General features: G+C 34.6%; 1 protein-coding gene across 4 annotated transcripts in view; it reads left to right on the top strand.

Annotated features, from left to right (window-relative positions):
- The window catches only part of LOC113496878 (homeotic protein antennapedia), a 167,980-nt gene that overhangs the window by 36,228 nt on the left and 115,605 nt on the right, over window positions 1–16,147 (top strand). Inside the window, exon 1 of one of the 4 annotated variants that reach the window (XM_026876253.1) lies at window positions 10,169–13,489. The exons of the other annotated variants lie outside the window; for them this stretch is intronic. The gene's annotated coding sequence lies outside the window, so the exon portion shown is untranslated. Of the gene's footprint in view, window positions 1–10,168; window positions 13,490–16,147 lie in introns of those variants that run through there. 4 annotated transcript variants of the gene reach the window in all.

Here is a 16,147-nt window from a genome sequence, read left to right as displayed (position 1 = left end):
TTGATTAAGTTTTCAGAAAAATGTCATCAGTTCAATTATTATTAGCAAAGCCAGTACTAATTGGACTTCATTGGTTTATATTTTTTTAGGTCTGTAAAGTAATGACTAAAGTACTAAAAATTATATCGTATCCGTTGCAACAATCCAAGTATTTATATATCGTAAAAACATCAACAATTGCTTCAAAAAGCAAACAATAGGTACAGGTGGATACGTGAAGAAAGCAATGAACTTAAAAAATAACTTTACGAAGAAACAATATCAACTTTTTCGAAATGTCATCAAAGTTTAAAACAATACGGAATTTATTTATTTCATCGCATTAAAAAAAAACTCCTTTCCCCTTTTACGCCTCTATTATTGTTTTAAAGTAAAAGATTAATTCAATCGTATTTTTAATTGTTCGCAGGTATGTCCGTTGGTACTACTTTATGGGGAGTAATGATGTGAGTACTTACAAAACCGTTGGTTTCAAGTGAACATAATAGTGTCATAAACTTTCTACGCGGTTAACCGCTTCATTTCCAAGAATTTTCGTAAGTTCATGTATTTTTTTCTCTTTTTTTATGTTTATGAAAATTATGAGTCATAAAAAAGCAAGAGAAGTATAACTTTAAAAGCGTAACATGTTACGCATGCCTACTGGTGAGGAAATAACCAAATGACTGAGATATTTAATTTAGTACAACCAACTAGCATTAGTTGGATTGAAAACTTATCAAGCGGTAATACATTTTCTATTGATAAACTGCCCTACTTCCTAGATCACAGGAACAGGCTTCAAACTAGTCAAACACTTGATACATTCTGACATCAAATGTTCGTCTACTCTCGAACTGCTATTTACTACAATAGAACTTCAGATAACCGTTCCAAATGCACTAGCCGAAGCACTCAGTGCTTACGTCACTGGGCACGTCAAACCGCCTCTAGCTATCATACAAAAGTGCATGCATTATGAAGATTGCATGCACATCTAGCTGAGCCAAGTACCGAGCTAAAGCTTTGTTGCCAAAAATCACACAATAAATAACGCAAGGGGGCAAACGGCATGCATTATAGCCGTACCTTATCTTACTGAATTTGAAGCCAAGAATTGCCCATTAAATATGCATTAAAATTACCTGTCTCGGATGAAAAATAACGGTCAGTTTAAAGCTTTATTATTGGTTTGAGGACGCATCGACGTGTTTCATTAGGTAATTTGTGCGGTTCGACTTGATGTCTGTATTTGTGGAGCGTATTAAGACCTTAATGTGAAAGTTTTGCTTGCTTCTTGGACATACATTTAATGTAGAAAGTCTTGTTTTTTGTTTACAAACTCCTTTATTACTTGACATCAAAATAGTTTATTAAAACGAACGACTCAACTGGTTTATGTGTATGTCATGTTACCACGGTCTTTATTTCTATTTAACAAATGGTAGAATTATTCAATTTAATTCAATCTCAATACATCAATATGTTCTACAAGAATTTATCGTTGCAAAAAAATAATAAATCCTGTTCCCTTCACGACATCGATTAAAGAAATGATTGTGCAAACACGCAGACATACAGGCGCTGCATTTTATATAAGGCAGAGATTAGTAAATTTCATCATGTAGCCACCGGTGACACGATGAATCACAATAATCGCATTCTGTATACGCCACGGTCTCATCAATTAGACGAGTCGCAGTCAGATTGTATAAACAGATATTAGACCAACTCACCAGTAAACGCATTATATAATTTGGGTTTTTTACTCAGACTCCAAGGAATTCTAAATAGGAGAGTGGCAATATCCGAACATGCAATTCTATTTTCGATTCCATTTCGTAACCTGGGAAAACGGCCGAATTAGAATATTAAATCTACAGACATTGAACGATGTGTTTCTTTTATTAGCATTGAGGAAACTGGAACAGTGCTTGATAGTGTTCTCCGGAGATATATAGCCAATTGCGAAGTCCTATAAGCTGCCAAATACCTTCAAATAAATAAAAAGTCTGACGATGTATGGCATACAAATTGGCTGCAATATTTTTTGTGCTGTGCATATTATAGTCGACACGTAACGATTGATCTGATGATTTTGAATCCGTCACGATATCGTGCCGATGGATTGAGAAATGTTACAGAAGTGAAGGTCTTCGTGAATGATTTATTGTTGTTTCGATGACCTGAACATCTAATTTACGAGTGCCTAGAGTTATTACATTATTTTCTTTATGACCATTAAATTTCATGATGAAATATCGGTCGGTTCGTATAAGCCTATATGAAACCGCGTCAATATAGTTAATAGACCTACCCTGTTATATTTGTCCAACTTTCCATAACTACGAAGGCTAAAATTATTTCATGTTTTTGAGCAAACTCGGTCCATCCATCAGAGGTCGGTACATCGGCGGACATGTAACAATAAATAAATTTAATATCATCGCGCATGTTCCCAGGGTTGGTACCGGACATGGCTCTTCATGTGACAGTGTCCGTTCATTGCCAACATCACTGTCTCCGATTCTCTTGTTTTCAAGATTGCGACTACATGACGCCTCTACTACTGGTTTTGTTGTTTTTATAATATTTTTATTTAAGTCTCCAACATCACCTACTTTTGTCTGTGACCCTTAACTAAAGTTAAAAGTTGTGGAAAAAAGTCAATTAAAGAAATACTAGAATCTGTACTTTGCATATGTCAGTTAATTTATTTTATTGAACTGAGAACAAATACATCATTAGAAGTGTTGCGAAAAGCGTCTACATTAATTTATCTGATTGCAAGTAACACACGACTGATTCAACTAAACGGCTAATTTGTTTACAAATTACCATTGCGAAAACATTTAATCGACTACTTGCACGGACTTTAGTTATACTTCATTTACCAATCAATACATCTGCATTATTTTAATGTAATAATTTCGCACTATCATAATTTTGTAATATTCGTAGAGCAACAGGTATTTTTGGGTTAGCAACGTTCTGGTTTCGTATTGTATCTTCAGTAAGTTTTAATGTAATAGCTTCTGCAATCTCACTGAGTAGTGGCTAATCTCGTTCTCTGGGTTCTTAGTAGGGCCTTCCTCGTCACAGGCTCACTGCCAACTGCGCTCGTTTGTTATTCACTAGCACACCTCCACTTGACATCACACGCATACGGAGAATATTCAATGTGGGGAATTTTCGCATACGATCAGGAACATGCGTCTCGATGGAGTATTGACAGAGACCGTCTTTATTTTGGCTTTGATTGATGGTTAAGTAAATAAAAAACTGTTTGTTACGTATGTGGGTCGAACTTAGATTTACAATTCATACGCAGTTTAGGGAAAAAGTGGAGCAAACTCAAAGAATTTGGGTTTGATATTTGTCGCGTTTTGTAGATTTATCTGATGCATATATACATTCTAAAAATATAGATCATGTTACAAAATATTTGCCTTAGGCATTTAAAATTAATTTAGTCTCTGTGCGGTGGATTAATAGTGTAATTAATATAAATCAATACAAGATCTAATTCTAATAAAAAAAAAAACTGACGTCTAATTTTAACTTTCAATTTCGACGCGCATTTATGTAGATAGTTTTCCAGTGGTCGAGAATGCGTTATATGTATCGTTCTAGATATAATGTCATGTATTCCACGCGATTTCGTTAGAAAGCCCTAGTTGGCAACACTTAAGCGGATCTAAATCGGTACGCAAAGTTCTCGCGCTGTTCCACTACATGCGTTCTGGTCACGTTTTTATCCATTATGGATTATTGCAGGGCACCTAGCAACTTGTACCATTATGCCTGTTAAAGCCACATGCCGAGAAAACATGTTAGGTTTCACTATATAAACATTGAGAGTAAATATGATGCTTTGGGTTAGGTGAGAATATTGTTCATGGATTTAAATATCTTTTTTTCTTTACGAAATCTGGAAAGATGGTGATTTGCAAAATTGCTGAAAGTTTCATCATGATTTGAAAGAAGTTTTTGAATTTTAAAGTTTATCTTTATCTTGGAATAAAAATCCTCAGTTATAAGTTCTAGAAATCTGTTAAGGTTACCGTAAACCACCTGTCTGATCATCAGTACTTGTATGATATGAAATACCAGTATATAAGATAGGTACTAAGATCGAAATATCACTTGATAACATCTGACTTTGTTTTTTATATCAACCTTAGGACCTCCAATAACATTTCTTTGTTTTCCGTTATATCCCGTTACCATACTACCATATCAGGTCCTCAGGTTAGGATGCCAATCAGTACATATAATGCAGCTTACAATGTAAGGTATTACCTCATAGCTATGAAGTTACGTAGGCTAAGCACGCTTCCAATAGAAGCCGGTATGTTTGATAACGGAATTCTATAGGAAATATTTTTACCAACAACGGGATTTTGTCGGTCTTGTCTTGAAAAGGTCAGAGTATAATAAATTTTAAAGCTGATACACTAAGGTCAGGTTTGAAAGAGGTTTATCAACCAGTCAAGAATAAAGGTTTTTTTTGTGTGTTGTGTGGCTGAAAATCGATAAACATTATAACTTTTTTGGTAAATAGATACCTACGAAGATAAATTCTTGTGTAACTTTTTGATTTAGCATGCGATAAAAGTTCCTTGTGACTAAATATGGTACCTACTTTTGAATAAAAATAGTCTTTAATATCGCTATAATCAGGTATTTCTTTCCAGAAATAATAAATTCAAAAGGCGTAGCAATTTTTTTCCAACTAAAAATGTTTTGATAAAGAAATCCAATTAATTAATGATTAGTATGTAAGTGGGTTTATCATTCGCTAAAAGCTCAGGAAGTGATAATGATACCATGAGCACAGAAATTCGAAATCGTGGGAGCAACTTGGACTGAATTGATTAAAATCTTTTTTCCGTTTATGACAAACATATTTCTGTCATGCTTAACTTTAAATCGCTTACAAATTAGCTTCGTATCGGTAATCAATATGAAAAACTTTGAAAATATCGAACGATTATTGGAATTTAATTAATGATTCGAGATCAATTCGTAATTAGTCTTTTTGGTAGTTGATTTCGTAATAGGCGTATCGAATATAATTTTATCGATTCTGATCAGAAATTAATAAATAATTTGGAAGTTAAGGAAAGGAACGTGGGTTTTAGATATACAGCTTATTATAATCGGATTATAGTAAGTATTTGATGTAAAATCTTGATGAATCGTGTATCTGATCGGTTTCGAAGGTCAAATGTCAGACGCTTAATGTGTTAAGAACCTGAAGTTGGTAATATTTTGGCGCCAATACATTTCTGTATTAATCTTTTACATAGATATTTGCTGATTCAGAAAAAGAGTGAGATATACAGTTTCATCCAACTATATTTTCCTCCAACTCTCTCTATTCACGGAATATGCTGGCATAGATTGAAGGAAGCAGTTGTTCGATTAAATTTTGAAACTCATTTGTTTCGACGAGGATTGAAGCCGGCGGTTAAGTACTTCAGATACCCCCATTTTACTTTTAGTCTGCCATTCTCATTATCCCTTTGAAAAAGGCTTAGTTAAAAAAGTTACGTGTAGAGTTAGGCAGCTAGAATAATTAATTAGCCATCTATGTCATCACCAATTAATTCAGCTTTTTGCTAACATTATTCAAAGATGCAAATTAAATAATGTCTCTGCCTACGTTAGTTTAAAAATAAAACGTATTAACATAACCGGAAACAGCTTGATTGCGAAACCCTTTTTCTATTTACTTTTCTATTATATTAAAAAGCTGATAACATCGAATAATTTATGGTCGGTATCGATTAAATTTATAACCGATAAATCGAATAGATTTTCTATCGTCACTAACGCGTGCGTTCATTCATTTTGAATCGAGAAGTTTTGGATCGAGACCGGTTTTGGAGATGTCGTTAAAAAGCCGATTCGCGATAAAAGCTATGAATACCGTTTATAGAAAAAAAAAAACATCTTCCGATGTCATTGTCCAGATAATGACGATAGAATTCAAAGTAGTTTTCTGTAAAAAGTTTGTATGGTGTTTAAGCCTTAAAAGGAAGTTTAGTTTTACAATTTTGTATAAATATTCTGTATTTAGATTGTCGTTTAACTTTTATTCCAAATTTAAATTACTTTATGCATCTTTAAATGAATACTATTTAAAACAAAGTCACTGGCAGTTTAGAAAGGCAAAGTATTAGGAATGTAGGTTTTGTCAATTGACACAATACTGCTATAAACCCGTGTTTTCAGAATAGTAATTTCAATTAATTTACTTACTAATTAATGCTAAAATAAAGTTGTTTTAATATTAATATAAATAGTTTTGCATAAACAAGTTCTCATTATGTCAACTGGATTGCTTTCGACTAATTGCTCGATACTACATAGATACCAAACACTATGAGACATCTTTCATTACAGCGCATAACTAACGAACGCGGCATTACATGCAAGTAAACTAGAATTTAACTTACTTGTGACTATAAATCAAGCTCAGAATATACAACTTGTTAATTGAAAAATATGGCATCATGCTGTTGACAAATTGAGAGGAAACTAAGTAAATCATAATGCAACTAAATGCCCGTTCCAAAGCTGTTTATAAACCAAGCGAACTATGGCTTAAAGTGTTGGATAAATTCCTTCGCTATTAATTAAATAGACAGGAGCACACCTATAATAATTTATATCGCATAAACCAGAAACTATGAACACAAACTTGTTCTAGACACGAAACTTCAAAACAACAACAAACACCAAATAAAACAAATGAAGATTTAACAAAACGCGAACACCGAATAAATACGTAATTGAAACGGACGCTAATTGAAAAGGTGATAATAACATCATTTGTAACGCAACAATCTAATAACAAGCAATAATCGCGACTATTAACAAACCGATTTGGTGCTTAATAACAAACAATTCAGCGTATAACCTGTACAATAAACCGACCAGTTGGTAGGAAGTCAATAAAATAATAGCGGATCCAACCCACAATAGTACGAGTGGAGTGCAGAGCAAACAATGACGCTCGTAAACAATCTTACTGAGGGTGCACACCGGCGACTGTGACTCTACCATTCTGCGATTTTCTCCTTACATTTAATTAGCATATTTTGTTTTATGAAAAAAATTGAATAAACTTTTTCTTGTTAGACCTAGTTATTTGATGCGAGATTTTCTCAATTTCTACCTGTCTGTATTAAGCTGTACACTGTCACGCTGACTGTACATTGACAGTCGGCAGTGATTGATCAATATGTATGTAGTTAAAGGTTATATTTGAATCGCGTGGTCTGATCAGCGCAGGAAGAGCTATCACAAATTATGAAGGTCTGCTCCCAGAGTATCTATCCTTCGCTTGATGAAGCAAAGTTGTTCAGGTGGTCTTTTTGATATATCACTTAGTAAAATGTTTTACCGTTATAAATGTCATGGAAAGAGACGGCTTAGTATTTTATCTTTTAAATTAAACCAGCTGTGACTAAATTAATTTATTAATTTATAATTTTTGCTTCTTTGATTCTAATCTCTTAATCTTTGAAATCGTTGCGTGGGTTTTAGGTTACCAATAATTTATTCAGTAATAAATAAATACATTTTTGTATAATTTCCAGTTTTATTATTTTGTTTCGTCATTCTTGCGTTTAATCGTAATCGCAGAGCTGATCTCGTTTAGTCGCAAGTCTGCGCGGATGAAGGTATGAATTGCGTAGAACTTAATACTTTGTGGAAGCTCATTGAAAATCAATGGACTTTTACGATTAACAATATTATTGTGAGCTTATAAATTTATATTGTTCTTAGTACCTATTGTGTTTATATTGCTCGTCCTATTTGTTTTTAATATTAATATCGTAAGGAAAGTTTACTTAATTTTTAATAGAAACTTCTGTTAGTCTATATAATTTTCTTATTTAATTTCGTTTTAGAATATAGAGCACCCTTATTTAACGCCAAGGTACCTGAGAAATTATATAGCAGTCAATCCACGATGTTTATATGAACTCACGACACTTCTATCAAAGACACAATATAAAAGAAACATAAATTCGATCCGCCATGATATTGTGTTGCAGAACGAATAACCTTGGGAATGTTTAAACGCTCCGGTTACAGCCCATGAAATATAGTGAACAAATAATAAAATCATCAAACAACCATATCGACATTTTAAAATTACAGTCGTGACTTTCGTTCTAAGACGTTGAAAGCTTACGGCGATGTATTATTTAAAGCCGAGGCGCGAGTTCCATAAATCATTTCACTGTCTCTCACTACAATCGAATCGATTATATTAAAATACTTTACAGAATAAGAACGTAATTGAGTACAGTATTCACAATAAAACATAATGTAGAGCGACTCTACCGAGACGTGAAGGGTTCAGCCAATTTCATCAAGTGTCTCACTAATTATAATCGCACCAAAACGTTGTATAATTAATCTTATTTGTTCGTGCTTCGTGCAATTAACATCGGAATTAGGTGAAACTGGTTGTCGCTGTCATGAAGTTGTAAGAAATTTAAGTTTTAAAAATCCTGTTCTCATTACTGATTCAACGAAGTGCAAAAGCTGACGCGAAAACAATCGTTTATTAATAAAGGCGACAGCAAAACATCGGTTGGCCGGAATAAATCGGAAATGAAAATGCCGATTGTCCTTATAGTGCATTAGGGGCACGTACGGGCCCGAACGGGCCTCGTCAGATCGAACAACAACAGTTCTTTTACCGGTATTGTAGGGTTGACAACGCTCTGTATCCGAGGACACACCATTCCTTACACAATACCTTGTACGTAAATTATTATTTTTAACCTGTAAAACGCTTACGCTTTTCTCAGCTTTCATAAATCGAATGCATACCCAGTAGGTACTACCGTGGAAATATAATTACGCAATTAAATTTAGTTAAATAAAAACTAACAAGCAATTCAACATTTCTTAAATGATTTAACGGGTAATATTAATCCTTGAATGTTCTTTTATCCATTGTTGGTATTTTTGCGGTATGTTCTGTTGTGTAGAGGTTATTATTGTGATGTTAATTAAAGACATACCGTGTTACACAGACGTCAAATTAACGTAACATAAATACTCTATGAAATACTAAGGAGGTTTTAAACACTGTAAATTAACTTTAATTTATTAAGACTACTTACCAAGTTATTGTTTCAAGTACCTACATATTGTTTAACTGTCTTTGAATTGTATTTGTTCTCTTTGGTTGCGTTGCGTTGTTCCTGGTCAACCCTGCGCATGCAACCAAAAATCCGATATTCAATAATTGTTGTACGGGTACGTAAGCTTAATGTCTTCATCAATAACTGATAATTTATGTACAGCACGATCGGTACAAGACGAAATTGCGGCCGCCGGCTCCCCTTTGTAATCAGTGCAGAATTATAAAGCCATTGCAACACCGCAGGGCCAGTTCACCGTGTTATTATAAAAGTTATATCTCAATGCACTGAATGATTGTGTTTTTAATCGAACGGAAATGTGTATAGTGGAAATGCAAACATAAAGTATGTACGGGAGCAGGTTCGGTCAGTTTATTTTAATAAATGTCTTGGCTATGTTATTGAGTACCATTTAAAAATTTACAACGTACATGTATAAAACACACTGATGTGATACCAAACTGTTACAGTTAGCATCACATTGAATAGACCGTTTTCCCTAAAAACCAAAACGAAATTTCCCGTTAATAATGAATGGACTCGTATTTCCCAAGGCATATAGTATACGCGGCAAGGTTATATACCTATAGATATAAGATGTAAAACCCAAAACACAATTTGCGTAAACCAGTCGAGTCCAAACGAAAACCTGAAAAGAATCGCAGTAGTGAAAACGAAACATTTCGCACCATCACATCATCAATTACACAAGAAAACTTTCTTAAAACAAAGCAACAAGTCCGTACAAAAGTTTATTGTACGAGACATTGATAAATCATAACATAGTACTGAACATCTCAAAATAAACGCATTCGGCTCCAAAGTATTAACACTGACGAACTTGATGGATGTTTATCATTAGCCGTTGGGTGCATGGCTCTTGTTTATCCAAGATAACAGCGCTATTGAAGCTCTCGAAAAATTTTCGGTGGCTATTTCGAACGAGGTCTTTTATTAGTTTTAAAAAAGGTCGTTTAGATTACAACCGCGTTGGAGGGTTGGGTAGCTTATTGGCTTCTGAAATATTAGGTGGTGGGATTAATGGCACTCTCAAGAAATATTGTAGTTTATGAAGTATCGCTTTCTATATTTTTCTTTGAGTTAAGTCACGTATTTTTTCTTCGTTTAAATTTTATACGCTTTTGACGCATTTTTAAAAGATCCTTTAAAAGTGTCTTGAGTTTATATTTTAGGCATACTTTATAAAATATTCGTGTAGTAAGTAAATACGAATTTTAGGCAAGCTTTTTTTAATTGAAATTGTTTACCTATTTTTCTCTTATAAACATGTCTTAATGGTTATTAATTGTCTTATCAATTTAAAGGATAAGTTTGAATTATAATGATCAAGCAATTACCTACTCAATAAACATAACTATCGCAGGCTGCGTTTAAATAAGAGCTCTTACCGTGACCTAACAATACAGCGCGCGGTACCTCGCTATATCTATAGGTACGTAGGTAGCCATCTAAATGTATAGGTTATGCATACCGGTCCAGAAATAAAGCTAAACCGGGCCCGCAGTAATATCTTCATCAAGAGGTGTGTTCAATCGATTATACCGCTGTGCCTTATAAACCATACGTATAGTTTAGTACGCGGCCTACCAACAGATATTGTGCGCTCTTTGATTTTTATTTGCCAAGCTACGCGGTGTAAATGTACTCGATTTTTTTGCTCAATCGAACGAATCTCCGTAATGATTCGTTTATCGATATAAGTGCACACAATTCTGGTAATATAAATCGTTTTATTTATTATTCAGAGTTCTCGTGGGCCCGATAAAGATGTCGCAACGACATCCGAGTATTAATTATTTCTTGGGTGTAAATCAAAGTTCTGTTTTTACAACTTAATAATATGTTACCAACATTTAATCTTGGCTCAATCAAGTTTATTAAATTACTTTTTTAATGAAGTCAACATGAAAGTAGTTCGTAAGATGATATCTTTAATTTTTCATTACAAAAATAAATGCGGCGCAAATAGTAATAAAAAACAGTAGTTTTGTTCGGATGATCACAAATTACACGTTTCAGCCGTAATAGGTAGCGTTCAAACATGTTGTTTCATTTAATTTCGCATGATAATCTTACGTTTTGGTACGTTCCATTAAATTACAGAACATATAGTACACGTATGAAAATTAATATACAAAACGGTGTAAGCATTAATTAAAAATAAATCCAAACATTCAGAGCGTGTATAGCGAAAGCCTTTAATCAATGCGCTACGCACAACCGCGAAACGAATCGCCGACGTATGCGTCTCTTACTTCAGTATGTAGATGAGCTTAATTCGCTCGCATCCATTCTGAGTATGTTAAACACTCATCGGAGGTATTTTTAATGTGAAATCTCCTTCCAGATCCCGAGATAAACTGTAAAAATTACACCGTTTTAAAGCATTTCTCTCTCGGCCGCCGTTTGTCATTTAGCACACCCTTAATATCGATGCCAGTGCCAGATAGCCTCGTGTTTATGTCGCTTAAATTAAATTGCCTGTGTTGATTATTGTGACACTGCTTTTTGTATGTCTTGAAATTTATTTTATTCCGAATTTGTATAGTGAGATTAGTTGATACTTTTGTTTCAAACTACATCACGATATATTACCCCATCCTTTGCATAAAATTTATTTTGCGATGAGGAAGGTAACAAAGCCACGTGGCGTGCTGAGCTTAGCGCCTCAATAATAAAATGATGCTGTCATAAAAATCAATATAAGCACAATAAGATTCTATAAGTGCAGCCACGATTTAGCTTAACGTCTTCATTAGGGCGCGCACGACCTCCCGATCGCGGGCTCGGAGCGCAATTTTCGACTCGGCTCGATTCGCAGTCTCGTCCATAATTTGCGTTGTTCGGGTCCCGATTTGTCGGTCGGCTCCGCAATTCTGAAAGCGCTTGCCCGACAATTTCCAAGAGGTCTTGTCGGGCAATTTTCGAATGCGAGCGATTGGTGCACTCGCGATATTCGAGGTGCCCGAGTCCCACGTAGTAATTGATGCTTGGGGCAGGTCGCAATTTTAAAATTTACCATGATTAAGTGTTCACTTTTTATTGCAGCAAAAGTTAAAAGCTTTTACGGTCGATGCTAGTAATTTCGTTCGGAGATTCATTAAATTGTTGTTTAAAACAATGAACTCAACTGATACAGTTGGGTTTATTTAAAATGTTTCAGTGTTATCATTTTGATCCATATTGATTGGCTATTTATTTAACAATACCTTTTTTACTGGAGAATACCGAAAAAACATACTAATTGAGGATGTAACCAATTCAAGGGTGCGCAAGAGTTCTTAATACACAGTTTAATTTTTACTGCACCAAATTTCATTTTATTTTTTGACTTGTGGTTTCTGCTCTAATTATCTGTTCTATTCAGCTAGCCGCCACAATGTTCTATTAGCGTCACCTTTCTTTTTTACTGTGAGGTATAATTGTACAACCTGAGCCTGCGCATGGTACAGTACAACTAAATGATTTATGTTCTCTGGCTAGTTAATTGTATTTTTCTCCCAAAAAACGAGGGGCATTATCTCTCGGCGGTCGACAGGTAACAAATCTTGCTTTTTAAATATTATTACTCATCGTATTCGATTTGGGAACGAGCTCGCTACGAATGCTTTATCACCACCTACTCGGCGTCCCGCGGCTCACGATTCTTTGGTCCCCCTAAAACTTTATTCAAATGCGACACACATTCATCTATCCGTCTCGGTCGCACGCGCGGCGATTAGTCGCCCTCAGAATTATACCCGTCTCGCACCTCACTAAAATAGACTGTGCCCAAGCGCAAAGTGTTCGTGTCAAAAGTTTTGTATAGAGTCGGATAATGGCTTACGAAATTTTTCCCCTACCTCGTGAGTTTTTTTTACAGTCGAGCATACAAGCTAGGGTTGTGAAGTTGTGTAAAAATATTCTGGATCGGTTGATGCGGTGTTTTATCGTGGCATAGGTATCGTGTAATGTAGTGCAGATGCCTTCTCCTCTCTATGTGAGCACAGAACACGACTCTGTTATAGTATGGACAACAGTGTCAGTTGTAAATAAGGATTTGTATAGGCAATACGTATCGTAGTAGTGAACGCGTTCCGATAGGCGCCTAATAATTTAATACGAACTTAATCGGTCCAACTTGAAGATAATACTAATATTTTATTTGTTTTATATTTATTATAATATTATAGTGGTCCAACAAGAAACTTTGATGAATTAAATTCGTCTTGGTGGTTTTGTATAGTGATATTGAAGATTGTTTATTGGTGTTCTAGTGTCAACGATTATTCAATAAAGTGATTAAATCGAGATTTTTAAGGATTTATTAGATTGTGAGTATCAATAAAATTATTATTTATTTATTATATTATTACTATTTGTTTAATTTTTTGTTGTAGGTTCGGCTATATTTTTATAACGTAATTTTCTCCTTTTAATTATTCTTTGAATCCTAAGGCTATAGAACTTTATTTTACTTACATCAAATATTAATATAGTTTTTTTAGATATTATAAACAGTAGGTATAGCACGTGCATACTTCAATAAGCAATCAAATAAACTAAGCGATTATGCAGTAACATTAAAACACCTGATGCATCGTTACAAATATTAAACATGTTAAGAATACGAAAATAGCGGCTTAACACAAACTCTTTAAAGACCGTCGAGCGGAATGCATCGCGATAAAAGATGTCATCCCGATCCTGAGACCTAAAGGCGAAATCAAACCATATTGATATCACCTTATCAATCGATAACCAGCCTTATCCCGACATGTCAAAGTTGAATATAGCTCGCCCACCTCACCGGGACGAATAACTTTTTTTATCAAAAAACTAAAACAAAAGTTCAGACCTAGCTTTGGGAATTCATAAAATCAAACCTCCATTCGAAACGTTTTGTTATTCCCAGAAATCGTGCTCTTTTGTTTTTATCGAACATTTTTCATTATCATTTTTAGTAAATTCAGCTTGTGTCGGCACTCGGGACTCGGCGGTCGGCGGCCGCGCCTCACTCCAAATCCTTGCACGAGTGTAGTCTACGTATGAGCACTTATGTGCTTCGCTCTAACCTCAACAACAAAATAAAAGACGCTCACGATATTGCCAGCACCTGTACTGAATTCTGCTTTTATCACTTAGGTATTTTTGTCAGCGACTTCCTCAGATAGCGGAGCTCTCACAGCCGCGAGGAAATGAAATTCTTATCGTGCTTCAGGAGAAAGAAGCTCACTTCTCTTATCCGTACAGGAAATATATAGAGGGGAAGCCGCTAGCCGAGCCGCTCGCAATAACCAACATCTGATTGCTAAAAGGAATCACGGAGAAATCTCGGGTTTAAACATAAATGTATCGTAGCTACTAAATATTTGGGGAGAGATTGAATGGATCTCGACTATTCGACGTTTTGTTATAAATTGAAAACATTTCTTTGAAATTCGGCCTTTGTTGATGATAGTCTCAAGAATGTGGTTGTTCAAATATTTATTGAAAGCCATTTGTTTCATTAGGTGGCAAAAATAAGTGTAATTAATTTAATATAGTGCAAAATAAAGTAGACAAAATAAGTGACGTTAAAATGCGAATACAAAAAGCAACGCGTTTATTATTGTCATGCAAAGCGACTCGATTACATACGAAATCACAGAATGCGTTCGAAAATTTTCAACAATGATGTCCCCTTTTTCATTCTGACGCTACAGAAAATTTACGATCGGTCCCCGCGACCGAGCATTTCGTGCCTGATGTTTCTAAAAATGTGTCAAACTTTTTTACAAACTTCTTTCATTTAGCTTCGTCCGGCCTTCCTCTTTAGCCTTGCAAGTTTTTATTTCTATTGTTTATTTTTTAGTCTCTATTGAAATGTCGCCAGGGCAAAGGATTCTGAGCAACACCGTAAAAACTGGGCACCCCGTGAGTAAATGAAATTTCTCTTTTTAAATGCTCTTTTGTACAAGTGCCTTTTAGATGTTACTTGGTTTTGTTGATTTTTTAGGACGAAAGTATTCTTTTTCTGACAGTTTAATAAAACTTGACCTTGGCATCATCCTTCTTATACACCAAATTTTAAGTCTCTATTGACAATACGTACCACTAGATACTTACCTAGTATTATTCGATACTTAATATTAAAATTTTGACAAATGTATCTATTCCGTGAACATTCACACGAAACTTCATTTCCAGTATTTCCCGATACAGGAAGTTACCCAAATCGCTTAGGGGCTCGATCAGACCTTTATTATTTGTTTCTTGTTTTATCAATGTTCGCGCGCTTTGCATAATCGGTTTATTTAGGATTTCTTTGGGCACGACGTTCGTAAAACCGGTCTCTATTTGATGTTCATATCTTAAAGCCAACATTATGTTCGATTCTAATTCGAATTATGAATCTAATCGATTTTATGAACTAAAGTTTCAAATTTATGTGTATGTAAACAGAGTTCATTTAAGAGATAAGTATTTACATAATTGATATTTGAAATTAGAAAAGGATTTGAAACTGATTTTAATTTAAATGAAGGTCAACTTTAATGTTTACGTAATGATGACATTTACTTAAAAAGCTGAATTGGTTGTCTTCCCGCGCAAATTGTAAAACGCAATTGAGTAGAACGTGACAGTTTTACGACGTGGGCGATAGGCAAGATGTCACGCTATTGAGGGCTTCAATGTAACTAGGTTCGTATAATATTAGGTTTGCTAGTTTTGAGGATTATAGAACTTTGAGCGAGGACACGTATAGTATGCTTATGTATATCGCTACATAATCTTTAGATTAATTAATCTGTTGAAAAATCACTGGTCCAAGCAAAAAGCTAACTTTTGTTAATCATTAAAATGAAAACTCATACATTATAAAAAATCTCTTCTTTTAACCTGTAATAAATTACAAAATTAACTACTTCCAATGCCCGTTACTCAAACGACCAAGCTTCAGATGATAGATATTTCTAGTTCCTACTATAAACAATCAGACTACAAACTAA

Source organism: Trichoplusia ni, chromosome 8 (assembly GCF_003590095.1).
Source record: "Trichoplusia ni isolate ovarian cell line Hi5 chromosome 8, tn1, whole genome shotgun sequence".
Classification (NCBI taxonomy): Eukaryota; Metazoa; Arthropoda; class Insecta; order Lepidoptera; family Noctuidae; genus Trichoplusia; species Trichoplusia ni.
Note: the sequence above shows the minus strand (reverse complement) of the source record. Positions and strands in the feature narration are given on the sequence as shown.